We start from the raw sequence: 17460 nt of genomic DNA, 5'->3' as shown, positions 1-17460 counted from the left end.
AACTGGGGGGCTTAAAATAACAGGAGGCTATTGTCTCACGGTTCTGGAGGCTGGAAGGCTGCAGTCAAGGTTTCGGCAGGACCACGTTCCCTCTGCAGTCTCTGAGGGGGAGGAGGATATTTCCTGGCCTCTCCCAGCTTCCGGTAGCCCCAGGATTTTCTTGGATTGTGGCAGCGTCACTCCACCTCCATCTTCACATGGCTGTCTTCCCTCTGTCTCTGTTTGTGTCCAGCTTTAAACTCTTATGAGAACACCGGTCGTGTTGGATGAGGGCCCAACCTAACTCAGTACAACCGCTTCTTGATGACCTCTGCAAAGACCTGATTTCTAAATAAGGTCGCATTCACGGGTATCAGTGGTCAGGACCTCAGCGTAGCTTTTTGGGGGACACCATCCAACCATAACAGTTGCTCCCTTTGGGGAGAAAGAAGATGTGTTTGTCATGCAGAGAACCTACGGTGACTCTTCTCCTTGTTCGACTGATGATTATTTTATTAGATGTAAGCTTAGCAGAGTATTGTTTTAAGTGCCGAGGAATAAAATGCAAGGTGTTGTCTCTGCCCTCTAGGGCTTACAGTCTTACTGGGAACAGAATAGCACTCAGATAAAACAGTTAAATAGAAGCGGAAAGTAGGTTGGGTGGGGATCTGGAGTGAAACAAATAGTCCACACTGCAGGGGCTGGGAAAGGGAAAACACTGTTGTCTGATAAGGGCAAGGAGGCCTTGGGTGACTGTAGGGTCTAAACAAGGGGAGAGGGGAGGGGAGGGCCTCCTGGAAAAGAAAATTAGCCATGGCTTGGGGTGGGAAGGAGTGTGATGTGTAACATAGAGTAGGAGCTGGGGGCGGGGGGCTGTCTCTGGGAGGTGGGCATCTGGCAGAGATTGGGGACAAGAGGACCGCTCACTAGAGATGTGGAGAGGTGCAGGCCTTGGCCGCTTAGAGCTAAGGGCCCAGGAGGAAGGTCATCCGTGTTCTTGGGTATGAATGAGAAAAGATCTAGAGGTTTCTGTTCTCCCCGGCATTTAGCAAAGAGACTTGGTCATAGAGATAATAGAACAAATATATCCAAAAAAGGAATGATGCGGCAACCCAAAGGTTATCAAAAACAGGAAGCCACTGCTCCCCTCGGGCTGGAGGGACGTGTTGGGAGCCCATCAGGTGGGAGGTGGAACCAGTGTGTCCGCCGGGCAGGAGCTGGAACCGCAGAGGAGAAGCAGCCGCTGGCCAGAGGTGCCATGCGAGGCAGAGGGGTGGAAAGTCTGGCGTCTCCAGTGCTTCCTGACTTCCACCCTGTGCCAAACCTGCCGAGAGGTCAGTGGGCCAGGAGGTCTGGGACAGGAACCCTGGGGGAGGAGGGAGGAGACCGGAGGAGGGAGGCAAGAGGGAAGCGGCCGGCCGAGAGGCATCAAGTCTCAAAATGCTGGCTTCTTCTCATGGACCAGGGATAACTGACAGGATAGCCCCGTGTAAGAAGAGACACTGCGTGGAAGAGGAGACGGTTATTTCGACTTTAGATCATTTGAAGTGATGGTGCGGACGCAGACACAGGGTTTTTCCGTGGTTGCAGAAGTTCTGAGCTCGGGACAGCCTCTCCCAGTTGAAGTGAGAGAGAATCCAGAGGGCGTTCTAGGTCTGCCCGCTGCGCCCTGCCCCCACCCCGATTGTGACTAGAAAGTGATATTCGTAACTGTTCGTACCACACAACCATGAAGCTCTTGGTGACAGCCAGCGAGCCTGGGCCCTTCCAGGCTTTCTGAGGCGGTTCTGGGGCCAGGGAGGAGGGGTTCTCGGCTGTATCCCGTACTCGGCGGTGGGCACGGACCTTGTGCCCTGGTCGGAGCCTGCGATTCCACCAACAGGCTGAGGGAACTGGTGGCACCGTGCAGTTTCAACAACCGTCCAAATGTCGTGGGTGGATAAACATGATGGAAACTTGCAGTGGGATATTATGCAGACTTGAAAAGGAAGGAAATCCGGACGGATGCTACAATGCGGAGGAATCCTGAGGACATCATGCTAAGTGAAATACACCAGTCTTAAAAGGACAAATGGCGTATGATTCCACTTACAGGAGGTCCTTGAGCCGTCAGGTTCATAGAGACAGAAAGTAGAATGGTGGTTACCAGGGTCTGGATGGGGAGAAATGGGGAGTCAGTGTTTAATGGGGACCGAGTTTCAGTTTGGGAAAAAGATGAAAAAAGTTCTGAGGATGATGGTGGTGATGGTTGCACAACCATATTAGTGTACCTGATGCCACTGAATTGTACTCTGAAAAATGGTTAGGGCTTCCCTGGTGGCGCAGTGGTGGAGAGTCCGCCTGCCGATGCAGGGGACACGGGTTCGTGCCCCGGTCCGGGAGGATCCCACATGCCGCGGAGCGGCTGGGCCCGTGAGCTATAGCCGCTGAGCCTGCGCATCCGGAGCCTGTGCTCCGCTACGGGAGAGGCCACAGCAGTGAGAGGCCCGCGTACCGCAAAAAAAAGAAACAAACAAAAAAATGGTTAAAATGATGAATTTTATGTTAAGTATATTTTACCACAGTTTTTTTTCATAATTTAGGAGGCCACAGTTATTTGGACTCCATATACCTTATTGTCCATGATCATTTTACAAAGTTCGCCTTGTACAATCTATTAAGAGGTACTTCTAGGCAAATTGGTAAAATAAGTGACCTGGGGATGGTAGCTGTCTATTTTAGAAACTATATTCAAAATTTATTTTAAGACCCGTTTAGCAGCACATATGTACAAAACAACTAATGCACTTAGTTTTACCTATATATAGGTTGTAAATACAGTTTTAGAAAACCCTACACATCTGTATACAGCAGTTAATGAGAGTAAATCTCTATAACCTCAAAATATATCATTATGCCCATTATACCTTCACATAATACATATTTGATTATTCTAATATACTATGAATGCTGATTGAGCAATCCTTTGATTATTATGAATTAGAGACACTTTGGGTTGTATCCTTTTTTTTTTTTTTTTTTTTTTTTTTGCGGTACGCGGGCCTCTCACTGTTGTGGCCTCTCCCGTTGCGGAGCACAGGCTCCAGACGCGCAGGCTCAGCGGCCATGGCTCGCGGACCCAGCCACTCCGCGGCATGTGGGATCTTCCCAGACGGGGGCACAAACCCGTGTCCCCTGCATCGGCAGGCGGACTCTCAACCACTGCGCCACCAGGGAAGCCCCGGGTTGTATCCTTTTACCACATTTTTTTTTAATGATCCAGTCAACACTGCAATGTTTATACAGTTTGAGCTTCAGAAAATCAAAATCAAATCAGAATCAAAATCAAATCAGAAAATCAAAACCAAAACACTTATGTTTTGAAATGATCTGTTTCAAAATTGGAAGACAGTGTTCCCACTGGCTACAGACATTAAACAGGGGCCTTCATCATGTGTGAGTTTTATCACACAAGGCCTCCAGGAGCTTCTTCGGCACGTTAGTCACAGCCTCCGCAGCTGTGGTTTGGCCGAGATCTCTGCTTTCAGCAGCCCTTGGCAGCAGGGCTGGTGATGGATTCAAGTTCATTTAAGTGTTTCTTTCTAATTGGATTATGTTGACTGTCCTTATGTGCTAAGTTCCTTAAGAGTTTAGCTGATTGCATGCATTCCATTCCGTTACTGGCATAATCTTTATAGAGGAATGTGAGTTGCTTCAAGACGTCTCTCGGCCTGAAAATATTTAGAAATAATTCATCTCTGCCTTTTGGAATCAAAAGATGCTCTCTGTAAGCATGGACCGTGAAGATCACTTTTATAAACTTTGTTCCCATGAATTTTATTCTAAAATTGGAAAGGGGATGAGGGTAATGAATGAGTCTTTAGTAGACAGCACTCATTTTATCATTTATTTACTCAGCAAATATTTATGAAGCAACCACTGGGTGCCAGACACTGTGCTCAGAAAGGCTGATGGGATGACAAGTACGTAAGCCGCTCTTATGAGGCGGGGACAGTGTTCATTTTGTTCGCCATTTATTGACAGCACATTATGCAGGGGAGGGGTTCGGTAAATAGCTGAGGACTCACTGAACAAAGGAAGGAGCTCCTGTCTATTGGGGGGGCCACACACAGGGCAATAGTCATTCTAGAATATTCGATAGAGCCTGGGTAGCTCTCATGGGAGAAAATCTCCAGTCCAGTGTGAGCGCAAACGCCAGTCCCAGGGCTTCCCAGGTGGTGCAGAGGTTAGGGATCTGCCTGCCAACGCAGGGGACACAGGTTCGAGCTCCGATCCGGGAAGATCCCACACGCCGCAGAGCAACTAAGCCCGTGCGCCACAACTACTGAGCCTGCTCTCTAGAGCCTGCGAGCCACAACTACTGAGCCTGCGTGCCACAGCTACTGAGCCCATGCGCCACAACTACTGAGCCTGCGCTCTGGAGCCCACGAGCCACAACTACTGAGCCCGCGTGCCACGACTACTAAAGCCCGCGCACCCAGAGCCTGTGCTCCGCAACAGGAGAAGCCACTGCGATGAGAAGCCCACGCAGCGCAATGAAGAGTAGCCCCTGCTCACCGCATCTAGAGAAAGCCCGTGCGCAGCAACGAAGACCCAGCACAGCCAAAAATTAATTAATTGATTGATTAATTTAAAGGAAAAAAAACAATCCCAGAGGAAGGAAGTGGATATTTTTTGCAGCAGCAGCAGAGAGCAATAGTCAGCTCTGCATTTCAGGATGATCCCTCTGGTGGGGTGTGGAAATTAGATTGGATTTGGGGACAGCAGGGGCTCAGATGAGATGCAGTGTGAAATGATCTGGGCCTGGTGGCAGCTGTCAGGAGAAAGAAGGGGTCTGGTGTTAAAACGTAGAGAGCTGTTTAAGGGGTCGAACTGAGGGAACTGGGGATGTAGTGATTGGTTAGTTGAGGGCAGAAAAGAGGAATCAAGGGCAATTCCGAAGGCTTTGCCTGGGGAAGCTGGATGAGTGGTAGCTGCACTTGCTGGGATAGGGGACAGAGGAGAAGGGGAACAGGCTGTGTGCGTGTGCATGTGTGTATGTGAGCACATGGGATGTGTATAAGTGGACACACGTGTGTGTTGGCTGGTGATGGTACAACAGGTGCCCGTGGGATAATTAAGTGGAGGTGTCCAAAGGGCAACTGGATATGTGAGTCTGGAGCTAAAAATTAAGATTTTAATTTGTTTGTTTGTTTATATTTATTTTTTTGACCGTGCCACGCGGCTTGCAGCATCTCAGTTCCCCAACCAGGGATTGAACCCGGGCCACAGCAGTGAAAGCCTGGAATCCTAACCACTAGGCCACCAGGGAACTCCCCTGGACATTAAGATTTTTAAATCATCAGAATGTAGAAGGTAATTTATGCCATGATAGTAGAAGAAATAATCCGGAGAGACGTATGGTAGTTGAGAAGAAAGCCAGAAAAACATGGGCATTTGAAGGACAAACAAAGGATAGGGCTTCTGAACTGCCTGGAAAGTAGGCAGAAAACCAGGCAAACACTGCATCACAGAAGCACAAGGACTGTGTTTCGTTGTGTTTCACGCATTTGGAGGACGTGATCAGTGATGTTCCTGGCCATGGAACGTAAGGACTGAGGTCATTGGTAACCTTGGCAGGAACACTTTCAATGGCACGGTCAAGAGCAGAAGCCGTGTGATGTGGGGTGAATGATTAAAGGGTGAAGAGGTGGAGGTCTCTAGTGTAGATGACTCCTTCCAGAATCCTGACTTCGCGGGGGAAGAGATGGGGCTGTAGCTGGAAGAATGGAAGTGATGGTTTGTTCCCATAAGGATTTAAACACTGACAGGGAAAGAGTTAGTAGGAAGGGGGCCGTTAAAGATAGAAGGGGAGGGCTTCCCTGGTGGCGCAGTGGTTGGGAGTTCGCCTGCCGATGCAGGGGACGCGGGTTCGTGCCCCGGTCCGGGAGGATCCCACGTGCCGCGGAGCTGCTGGGCCCGTGAGCCGTGGCCGCTGAGCCTGCGCGTCCGGAGCCTGTGCTCCGCAACGGGAGAGGCCGCAACAGTGAGGGGCCCGCGTACCGCAAAAAAAAAAAAAAAAAGATAGAAGGGGAAAAGCAAGCATTACATCTGGGCTTGTAAAGGAAATGCGTGAGTTTCCTTAAGAGGTGGGTGCACACGTGAGCGTATTTGTCTGGAACCAATGGAAGAACCATCTTCCGTGGGGTCGAAAACTTGATATGAAGGCATTACAATGATCGGTACGTATCCCAATTCCTTTCTACCGCGGTCACGCCCATTTCCCCCTCGTTTTCTTGTAGGAATTTCACTCTTGACCTGTGTCTTCAATCAGAGTACCTAGAAGCAGAGCCTGAGACGGGGTTTCAGATGCAAGTTTGTTTATTTATTATGGAGTGCTCTCAGAAGAAAGCTCTAAGGAGCAAAAGGGAAGGGAAGAAACAAAGCAAAGGTGTGGTTTCACATGAGATTTAGCCTCAGCCTGTTAACAGGGGAGCTCTGGACTGTAAACTGCACCAGAATTTGCTCTGCCTTGAGGCAAGGAAACTGGGCTTTTTTTTTTTAATTTATTTTTGGCTGCATTGGGTCTTTGTTACTGCGCCCGTACTTTCTCTAGTTGCGGTGAGCGGGGCTACTCTTCGTTGCGGGGCGCGGGCTTCTCATTGCGGTGGCTTCTGTTGTTGCGGAGCACAGGCTCTAGGTGTGCGGGCTTCGGTAGTTGTGGCTCGCGGGCTCTAGAGCGCAGGCTCAGTAGTTGTGGCATATAGGCTCAGTAGTTGTGGCACGTGGGCTCTAGAGCACAGGCTCAGTAGTTGTGGCACACGGGCTTAGTTGCTCCACAGCATGTGGGATCTTCCCGGACCAGGGCTTGAACCCGTGTTCCCCGTATTAGCAGGTGGGTTCTTAACCTCTGCGCCACAAGGGAAGCCCCCACAACTGGGCTTTTGTGTCTTCCTATGGTGGCGCCCTTAGCTATGGGATGCCCAGGATGAGGGAAATGTACCCGCAGCTGGGATGGGGCCTGTCACCCAAGGACAGTCCTATAAGGAGGTTGCATGTTTGGGCCATTAGCAGCAGCCCCTGTAGCAACTTGGTGTCCCAAAACTCGTCACAGGGAACCTAAGACACCTGGAGCCTAAGCAGCCTGGAGTCTCCATTCTCTTCTCTTGCCAGCTTGATTCCTGTAACCAACAGGGGTAGGTACTGTATCCGTTTTTCTATTGCTGAGTAACAAACCTCCCCCTGGTTCAGGACAACACCCTTTCACTTAACTCACCCTTCTGTGGGTCAGCAAGTTTGGGTTGGGCATTCTTCTTGGCGCAGCTGTGCTAACTCACACATCTGTGGTCACTTAGCAGGTCATTTGGGGACTGGCTGGACCAGAGTGGCCTCAGCCAGAACAGCTTGTCTCTGTTCCATGTGGTCTCCTCCTGCAACCGGCTAGCCTGGATGTGTTCTCATGACCGTGACGGGGCTCCACGAGACAGGGTTCTCCATACAAGGCTTCTTGAGGCTGGGCTCAGAACCGCCCCTCTGTAGCTCCTCCATCCTGGGTAGAATCTGTGTCCTCTCCCCTTGGATCTGGGTTGGGCTTATGACTTGCTTTGGCCCACAGAACGAAATGGTAGTGACAGTCACATTGCAGAGGGCACGGACACAGGGAGATGGGGAGGATGCGGGCCAGTTTTGAAATCCACCTCCTGTCTTACCACTTGATTCCAGCGGCTGGGTCTGCAGTTGAACACACAATGTGCTCGAGTCTAGAGGCTCATGTATCTATATTTAAGGAGTCTCATTTAGATGGCTAACCTCTCTGAGAGTAACTTCCTGTTAAGCAGACTGCTGCAGTTTGTGTTCCCCAAGCAATGGAGAATCTAAGGTAGTTATTCGTGTGCAGGATGTTTATTAGGAAGTGCTCTTAGGATCAACACCTGTAGGAGGAGGGAAGGAGGTAAGAAAGACAGAGGGAGAAGTTGCGGTATGCCGCAGCCTCAACAGAGTCCTCTGCAGACCACAGGGAGCTCCTCAGAGCGGCCCCAGGTTGGGCCAAAGGAGCCAGACCTTTATACCATCATCACCAGTCATTAGATGACAGCTGTCCTAGAAGGGACTTGACCCTGGGCAAGGCAGCTCTCTTCAGCCAAGGGCCATCCTAGCTGATAGTAGAGGGTCACCAATTGGCAGATTCCCAGCAGCTGGAGGAAAATCCTTCATTGTTGAAAGGGGATCAGAGTAGTACAGGTGACCCTTGAACACCACAAGTTTGAACTGCATGGATCCACTTCTATGCAGATTTTTGTCAACAGTAAATACGGCAGTACTGCACAATCTGAGGTCGGTGGAATCCTTGGATACATGACCACAGATACAGAGGAACCATGTATATGTAGAGCTGACTGTAAGTTACACTGGATTTTCCACTGCGTGAAAGGTCAGCACCCCTAACCCTCACATTGTTAAGGGTCAACTGTACGTCACAGCCTCTAATACATGGACTTATTCTCTATTTTTCCAATTTATGATACCAAGATTCTGATGGAAGAAAATAAGGGCTATCATATTTCTCCTTATGACATAGTTAATGTGTAATTGAACTGAAGAAAAAAGTTCAGGATGGTTGGTTGGGACTGAATGAAAAAGGTTTCATTAGGCCCAGGGGGAGAGGAACTAAAGCCCCAAGCCAACAACCATCACCACCACCCCAGCAGCAGGAGTGAGCCACCATGGAAGTGGATCATCCAGCCCCAGCCAAGCCTTCAGATGAAACCACAGCCCCAGCCCAAACCCAACTAGACACCTGGCAAGAGATCCTGCACCAGGACCACCCGCCAAGCTGCGCATGAACCACTGATCCACAGAAAGCATTAAGACATAACGTATTAGTCTGCTGGGGCTGCCATAATAAAATATCACAGACTGGGTGACTTAAACAACAGAAATTTATTTCTCACAGTTCTGGGGGCCAGAAGTCCAAGATCAAGGTGTTGACAGGTTTGGTTTCTCCTGAGGGCTCTCTCCTTGGGTGCAGGTGACCGCCATCTCTCTGTGTCCTCACCTGGCCTTTTCTCCAAGCACACACATCCCTGGGGTCTCTTCCTCCTCTTACAAAGACACCAGTTCTGTTGGATTAGGGCCCCACCCTTGTGACTTCATTTGACCTTAATTACTTCTTTCTCTTTTTTAAAATTTTTGGCTGCATTGGGTCTTCGTTGCTGCGCAAGGGCTTTCTCTAGTTGTGGCAAATGGGGGCTACTCGTTGTGGAGCACAGGCTCTAGGCGTGTGGGCTCAGTAGTGGTGGCACATGGGCTCAGTAGTTGTGGTTCATGGGCTCTAGAGCGCAGGCTCAGTAGTTCTGGTGCACAGGCTTAGTTGCTCCATGGCATGTCGGATCTTCCCAGACCGGGGCTCGAACCTGTGTCCCCTGCATTGGCAGGCAGATTCTTAACCACTGCACCACCAGGGAAGTCCCCTTAATTACTTCTTTAAAGGTCCTATCTCCAAATACAATCCCATTGAGGGTTAGGGCTTCAACATATGAATTTGGGGGTCCGGGGGGAAACAATTCAGTACATAACAGATAATAAAGTATTAATTGTTGTCTTAAGCCCCTGAGTTTTGGGGTTATCTGCTATGTATCAAAAGATAACTGATACTTGTTTGATCCCGTGTGTGGGGAAGCAACAATTCAGTGGAGTCAGGAATAGATAATAAACTCAGGAACTTTGGGTTCTTTTTAAAAACTGACTATCTTGTCCCTGAATCAATCTCTAAGATCCCTAGTTTTCCTAGTATGAATATTTGGAAAGAAATCAGTAACCAATTTTCAAGATTGCTATTTGGAATAATTAGCCCCTTTTTTAAGATGGAAAAGCCCTTTTTAAAAATATTTATTTATTTGGTAGCGCCAGGTCTTAGTTGCGGCTCGCGGGCTCCTTCATTGCAGCATGTGAGCTCCTTAGCTGTGGCTCCAGGGCTCCTTAGTTGCGGCACACGGGCTCCTTAGTTGTGGCATGCAAACTCTTAGTTATAGCATGCATGTAGGATCTAGTTCCCTGACCAGGGATCAAACCCGGGCCCCCTGCCTTGGGAGTGTGGAGTCTTATCCACTGAGCCACCAGGGAAGTCCCAGAAAAGCCCTTTAAACATCTAAAAATATTTCAAATCACTTGACATTAAGAAGTAGTTAAAATTTTTCTATGCACTACTTTGTTTTATATTTCTGTCTCCCGTTTAAAATATCAGGTTATATAACCTAATAAGGTGCTGACGTTAAGACTATCTGCCCAGAAATGGCAAACTAGCAGTTTCATCATCTGTTACTCACAACAGATTAGATACTTTAAAAATAGTTTGAAAAAATTCACATTGTATCAAGGAGTAGGAGCTACAGAGAGAACTGATTCAAGATGGGACTGGTTATCATGAGAGCTGGAACTCAGACAAGTGCTGCCTGTGTGTTGGAGAGGCTGGCAGAGAATGTATATTCTCCTAGCTGTCCAGGAAAGGTATTAGAACGAGCATTCCTCCTGTGTTCCTGCAGTGTTGGTGTCCTGACTTGATGAGCGGAAAGAAGGCGGAGCCCGAATAAGAGAGACGTACTTGGCTGAGAGCTTGGCCTGTTTTCTGGGCAGTGGTCTGGGTCTGTGGGATTCTCACTTACTCTGTTCCCCAGCGTAGCTGAGCTCCAAGGAGAGGATGTTGGGTCTTTTTACCTCAACATTTTTTTAACGCTTGATAAATGCCCTGCTTTTGTCACCTCCGCAAGGACCCAAGAAGGAACTCATTCCTTCAACAGTTATTTCCCAAGACCCTATCGTTTGCCTGGCCCTGAGATGGCTGAGATGATTCCTGCCCTCAAGTGTCTCCCAGCAAGAAGTAAGTCCTGCAGAATCAGGACCCTGAGCTAAAGCATTGGAGGAGCACCTCCCACCTCTTCCCTCATGGGTCACAACCTAACAGATGGGGGATCGGTTTCAAAAGACTCACCGGTCCCACGGCTGTGCCCTTGGCAGTGTTGTGATCATGGAGATACAAGTGTGGGGTAAAAAAATGTAAAACTCCAGTGGTGGATTATTTTGCTGTCTTGGATGATGGCGCCCACCCTTCCCGTGGTTAAATCTGCCATCACGACAGTGGCCACCTTAGGACTCATCTTGAAATTTCCCCCTTGGAGGAGCAACCCCGCCTTCACCTGGCAGAAGCAATGGTTAAAATGTTGGTGTCACACAGAGTTGGGATGTACACCGGAGTTTATAGCGAGGATATACGAATAGTATCTCTCCCAGGAGGCAGAATCCATCACGATCATCTGTTTCTCTCACTTGGGCTGGTGTGAAGGACGTCACCTAAATAAGTAACAGGCCAAACGTATCTCTGCTGAAACAAGTGTCTCAATCACCGAGTTCTCTAAGCTAGGGGCAGAAGCCACCTTGCAGAGGGTGGCTGAGTGGGTGTGAGATGACCGAGGATGGACAGAGAACGTGGACAACTTTATCAAGAAGCTTGGCATGAAGACGAGCTGTGAGCAAGGGCTGTAGCTGGAGGGGGGTCCAGAAGGGCATTTCTTTTGAAAGACGTGTGTGTCTTGAGCATGTGAATATGCTGGTGAAAGGGGTTACAAGTTCCTGAACCTTTGAGGCCTCTCTCCCCGGGCCTCTGTTTGAAAGGAAGAGAGTGTTTACTTCACAGGAGAGTGATAAGGATCAAATGAAATAATCTGTGTAAAATTACCCAAGGGCTCCTGAGCTAGGCTTGAATTGAATTGAATTGAATTGAATTGAATTGAACCAAGGCAATTGAGTTCCAAAACCCATGTTCTTGCTCTGGTTTTTCACTACCTCTTGAGACGTCCCAGATTCTCAGCCTATCCATTGCACACTGACTCAGCATCTTAGCCCGTATCCCTAATTCAGGGCTTTGCACACTCTGGCCCATGGGCCAAACCTGGCCCATTGTTTTTGTCATTAAACTTTTATTAATATGTGGCCACAATTATTCATTTATACATGTTCTTTAGCTGCTTTCATGCTACAACAGCAGACGTGAGTAGTTGCAACAGAGACTGGGTGGCCTTCAAAGCCTAAAATATTTACTACCTGGCCTTTTTTCAGGAAAAAAAAAAAAAAAAAAGCCAGCTTCTGACTAATCTGTCCCCGAGCTTCCCTTTACTACCTCCCAATTCGTTGCTAAGACATCTTGTGCAAAGTGGCAGAATGAGACTCGTCCTCAAGAAGGCAAGAAACAGGCTATAGAGCTTTGCCCCCACCAAGTGCATGGGGCACATCCCACTGGGGAGGGCAAGTGGGTTAGTCACTAGTCCCCCCCCCCCCCGCCGCAAGAGGCCCAGGAATCAGAATGGCCGAAAAGATGGCAAACTGGCAAATGGTCCTATAGAGCTAGGACTGAAGGTTTGCATTCTCCTCCCCCTCAGAGTGTTATAACAGGGTGCAATCTGCTTTGGGACTGGACTGGGGACATTTGGAATAATGTGAGTTTAGGTGGAAGGGCCTTTGTTCTTCCCTTAATCTCCTTGAGTTAGGAAAGGATGCAAATTTGATGCAGGCAGCACAGATGAGCATCGTAAACTTCATTGGCTACCCTGGCAGTGGTTTTCAGAGGAGTGCGTTGGTCAGACTTGCATTTTAATAGAAGGATGCCTCCAGTGATGAGCTGGAGGTTGGACTTCACGGAGGGAAGATAAGCAAGCCAACCAGAAAGTCTTACAATAATCCAGTGAGAGATGACAAAGCACTGAATTATGGCCACAGGAGTGGAGATTTGGAGGAAGGGATTAATTATAAAAGAATCTGAGGTAGAATAGGCTGGCCTCAGTGATGCCCAGGTAAGTGGCATGTGGAAGGAGGGGTCTAGGGTGACTCTCCAGTTTCTGGCATGAAAGGATGGATGGCCTTGACATCAAATTAGGAAGGGGAAGTAGATCTGGGGATGAAAGACAAGTTCCATTTGGGGCACACTTTCTTTGATTCTTTTGGGACATCAAATAGAGGTATCAAGAGCCTGGATATATAGACTGGAGTGGAGAAGCAGAGGTTAGAAAAATGATCTCCTTTGTGCATTTCATTTACCATTTCTTAAATCAAAGAAATCAAGACTCTGAACACCTTTACCTGTATAACTGCTGGCGCCGGGAAGAAAACATAGTTTCATCTTATAAGGGACACTTTACTAACACAGTTGTATGAAAATGCATTTTAGGGGCTGAACATTCAATGGTGGAAAAATTACTGTACCTAATCATGCACTCAAGATGGGCTTGTCTTGATTTGCATTTAGATGGGAATTCCTTTAGCTCAGAACCAAGATTGTCCCCTAACTCGCAGCACTTAGAAAAGCATTAACTTTAGCTGGTGAAGTATCGTTGGTACAACAGTGACACAGCCAGTACTAATAACACCAGTACTAATAGTGTTCCCTTAATGACTCAGTAGAAATTAGCTGCTGGAGTGGTGGAAAAGTTTAGATGCTTTCCTTGGCATCTCTCTGAGAATGGAGTGCCTGCCCTGTTAATGAATGACACCCAAATTCTGCAGCAGGGCTGGAGTAAACCTGTTTCAAGGGGGTGTGTGATGTAACATTTTTTCCACTATGTTTCTTTTTTTTTTTTTTTTTTTTTGGCCTCCCTTCCTGCACTGCATGTGGGATCTTAGTTCCCCGACCAGGGATGGAACCCGCACCCCCTGCAGTGGAAGCGCGGAGTCTTAACCACTGGACCTCCAGGGAAGTCCCTGCACTATTTTTGAGGCTTAGCGTGGAACCCTAAACCAATGTTATTTTGAGTCCAGAGTAAGACTGACATCTGCTCATCTCGAGCGTGATTAAAGCAGATGTATATTTTATTCAGAAAAAGGGAAATTGAAGCAAGTAGTTCAGTAAAAAGCCCTCTAAGGCAGGGCTCCCCAGCCGCCGCCGCCCACCCCCGCCCCGGGACGGCACAGCAGGAGGTGAGCGGCAGGCGATTGGGCGCAGCTTCATCTGCAGCTTCCCCTCGCTCGCTCGCTCACATCACCGCCTGAACCACCGCCCCTCCCCCACCCCATCCCTGGAAAATCGTCTTCCATGAAACCGGTCCCTGGTACCAAAAAGGTTGGGGACCACTGCTCTAAGGAACTACAGAGAGAGGAGATTCTACTATGATTTCTACAGCTCTGCCAATGTTTCCCTCTCTACACGCTGTCTCAAAAGCAAATTAAAAGTCCCTTGCTTATAACGTGTTCATGCACAAATTGGTAAGGCTATTCAGTGATCTTGGTTTAGCCTGATTAAGCCATTCCATTTACTTTCTTTGCCTTTAATTTTAAAAATTAGATGCATCTGGAGAAGTATTTCATGCTCTCTTAAAAATAGCATTCCTCTAAGATGAAAAGTTCTGGAGGTCGGTTGCACAACAATGTAAATGTACTTGACACTACAAACTGTGCGCTTAAAAATGGTTAAGAAGGGAAATTTTATGTTAGGTGTCATTTGCTACAATTAGGATAATTTTTTAAAAATCATTCCTCTAATGATATAAAGAGAAGCATAAAGAGGAGAATAGAAACTTCCTATAGTTCTACCACTTCGAGACGGTTAAATTGTGGGGTAGCGTTCTTTGCTTGGCCTTTGCTGTTCCTTTATACACAGATATAGAAATAGACATATCAGAAATGTAGACAATGGAATAAACTGTTTAGCAACTTAGGTTTTCACTTAATATTATAATCAGGCCCCTGTCTTCAATTTATATATTTTGGTTGTCAGGAGAATGTCATTTTTAAAAGCCTCCTACTCATAAAACTTGGTGGTTACACAGCATAAACTAACTTTATACTATTCAAATTATAAAGCACACCGCCAGGTCTAATACGGTAAACAGCAAATATCACATATAGCCTGGAGCATGTGTATAACATACCAAAGCCATTGGATAGGGACCGTGTTGATATTTGGATACAAAATAGTGCAATTTCAATACATATACTCACTAATAATCAGATTCTTTTAAGACACTGAGTATACACCATACTTTGGTCCCTGGAGGTCAGAAGGGTTTTGAGCTGTTTGCCTGCCCACAACTCAGCTGCCAGTTTGAGGGGTCAGGTGAGCAGGGCAATGAAAGGAACAAGTTTTACCTTAAGGTCTGTCCTCATTCCTGGACTTGATTCTGAACTTCCACTTTTATTTTGTCTGACAATTAAGACTGGTTTGGGCGATCCCCAAATACCAATTCATGTGCATCACCCATGCTTCATGACACTAGAATTGGGTCAGAATATCAATACGGTTTATTCTTTTCCAGGATGTAAGAATGCATTGCAGAAATAATTTCCCACTAGCTATGTTTGATGTGTTGGAACATAGCTAGTGGAAAATATCTACCTAATTCATTCAGGATTTTTCCTAGGATGCCCCCCACGAGGCTGTATGCAGCACTTCATGCTGAAATAATCAAAGAAATGATCTTCAAAATAGAGGCCTGGTCTTAGTGGTTCAAGACCCCATCTCCTTCCTGCTGTCAGGACACGGTTCCACAGATGGGGCTGTGTTTTCACTCTGCCTGTCCACTTGCTCAATCTTACAAGCAGGCGATTAAAGAAAGTCTGTTTCCCACTTGGCATAAACTGTAGACCACATTCACGGTGTGCATTCGGTTTGTGAACACCTAGTCAGTGACCATGCAAGGACCCCTATGTTAAGGTATCTGTGTGATGTGAGAGGAAAGCCTTAAAGTCAGCATAAATACTCATCCATTGCCTTTTTATAAGGTGGTAAAAGCAAATATAAAGGCTTATAGAGCCAGCAGCTCCAGGCATGTAGCATGTCATCAGCATTTAGCTTGCTGGCCTGACTTAGATGGAAGGGCATACACATCACGGCCTCTCCTGAACAAAGCAAAGCCATTTTTAATTTATTTTTCTGAGAATCAGAGAGAAGGCAGAGACAGCACTAGAGCTGGGAGTATATTGCCAGGATAAAATAAACAGACAGTAAAAGGTCTATTCAGAGGCTTCCCTGGTGGCGCAGTGGTTGAGAGTCTGCCTGCCGATGCAGGGGACACGGGTTCGTGCCCCGGTCCGGGAAGATCCCACATGCCGCGGAGCGGCTGGGCCCGTGAGCCATGGCCGCTGAGCCTGCGCATCCAGAGCCTGTGCTCCGCAATGGGAGAGGCCACAGCAGTGAGAGGCCCGCGTACCGCAAAAAAAAAAAAAGAAGGTCTATTCAAAACAAAATTAGAGATAAAGAGACTGCTTTTAAAAAAACCCACCAAGACCAACGCAAGAAGATCAAGTTGTATTTACAAATATACTTGGTTGAGCGCATAGAATAAGGTCAAATTTTATTTCCATTCAAACAGCGCTATAACAGGTTGGTTTGGACCCTGGGTGATTGCTGGGTCACCAAATCCCTTCACTACTTAAAGAGTCAAGCGGGGCCTTCACGCAGCTCATTACGGAACCAGAAACTCTATAACCGTTCATTCTGTTGCACTCTCTTCCCCTCCAGTCTTATTGACTTAAATTCTGAATTGACTTAGAAGGTTATAGCAGCAGTTATTAGGCGAGTCAGTGCCTTACTTCCAGCTTGGTCCTTTGATACAAAAGGGCAGCCGTCGAAATAATATAAGCCAGCTCCTTTGACGTCTACACCAGAAAGGACTTTGATGGAATGATTATGACACACGCTGTTGTAGATGCTTAGTGATGCTAGCTGTACATTAGTTAAAAAGCATCTTATCACATGTTCCTCGTTGACTCTGTCCAAGATATTGGCATTCGTTTACTCAGATCCTTATAAGTGGATCTGATCCTTCAAACATTTATGCTTAGCTAAATATATTGTTGGACTGAAGATAGTTGCATATGAAATGAACGTTTTTTCTCTTTGTCATGTAGCATCTTTTGTAGTATCCTCTGTTTTAAACTTCTGGTTATTTCCAATTTTTCTTGGTTCATCAGACAACATATTTATATTTCTCTGTGGTCATGATAAACAGTGATGTACTTATAATTTTTTAAACTTAACCACAAAAATGAAGCACAATATAGTACTACTAAGATTTTAAGTTTAGCCTGAGTTTTCAGTCATTATAGTTTATTCACTGAAAAAAATCCCAGGGCTTAAAAAGCACATTATCCTTGGCATATTGCTGTTAACCAGATTTATAAAGTTGGGTTTATCTGTCAGACCATTTTTATAAAGTTGGGTTTGTCTGTCTGAGCATATCACAGAGAACTGGCAGGCTGTATTTTCATCACATTTGGGTAGAATGTTTGAGATGGTCTGACTTGAAGTACAGGCTGTATGGGGATGTGGTAATAATTTTTTGAGCTTTTGCTAAATGCTGGTATAGGTGCTTTATGTGTAGTTAACTCACGTATTCCTTACGACCCTATGAGGCGGGTACAGTTATGATCCCCATTTTACAGATGAGGACACTGAGGCACAGACAGCTTCATGGTTGTGGGACCCATGCAGTCACACGTTCTGGGTTTAATGCCCTGTTG

At 47.0% G+C, this 17460-nt stretch overlaps 1 protein-coding gene across 5 annotated transcripts in view; it reads left to right on the top strand.

Moving 5' to 3' along the window:
- The window catches only part of PRKAG2 (protein kinase AMP-activated non-catalytic subunit gamma 2), a 277950-nt gene that overhangs the window by 171665 nt on the left and 88825 nt on the right, over positions 1-17460 (top strand). The window lies entirely within an intron of this gene.

The sequence above is a fragment of the Mesoplodon bidens genome (assembly GCF_964165515.1).
Source record: "Mesoplodon bidens genome assembly, chromosome: 9".
NCBI lineage: Eukaryota > Metazoa > Chordata > Mammalia > Artiodactyla > Ziphiidae > Mesoplodon > Mesoplodon bidens.
This window is presented reverse-complemented; position numbering and strand designations above follow the sequence as displayed.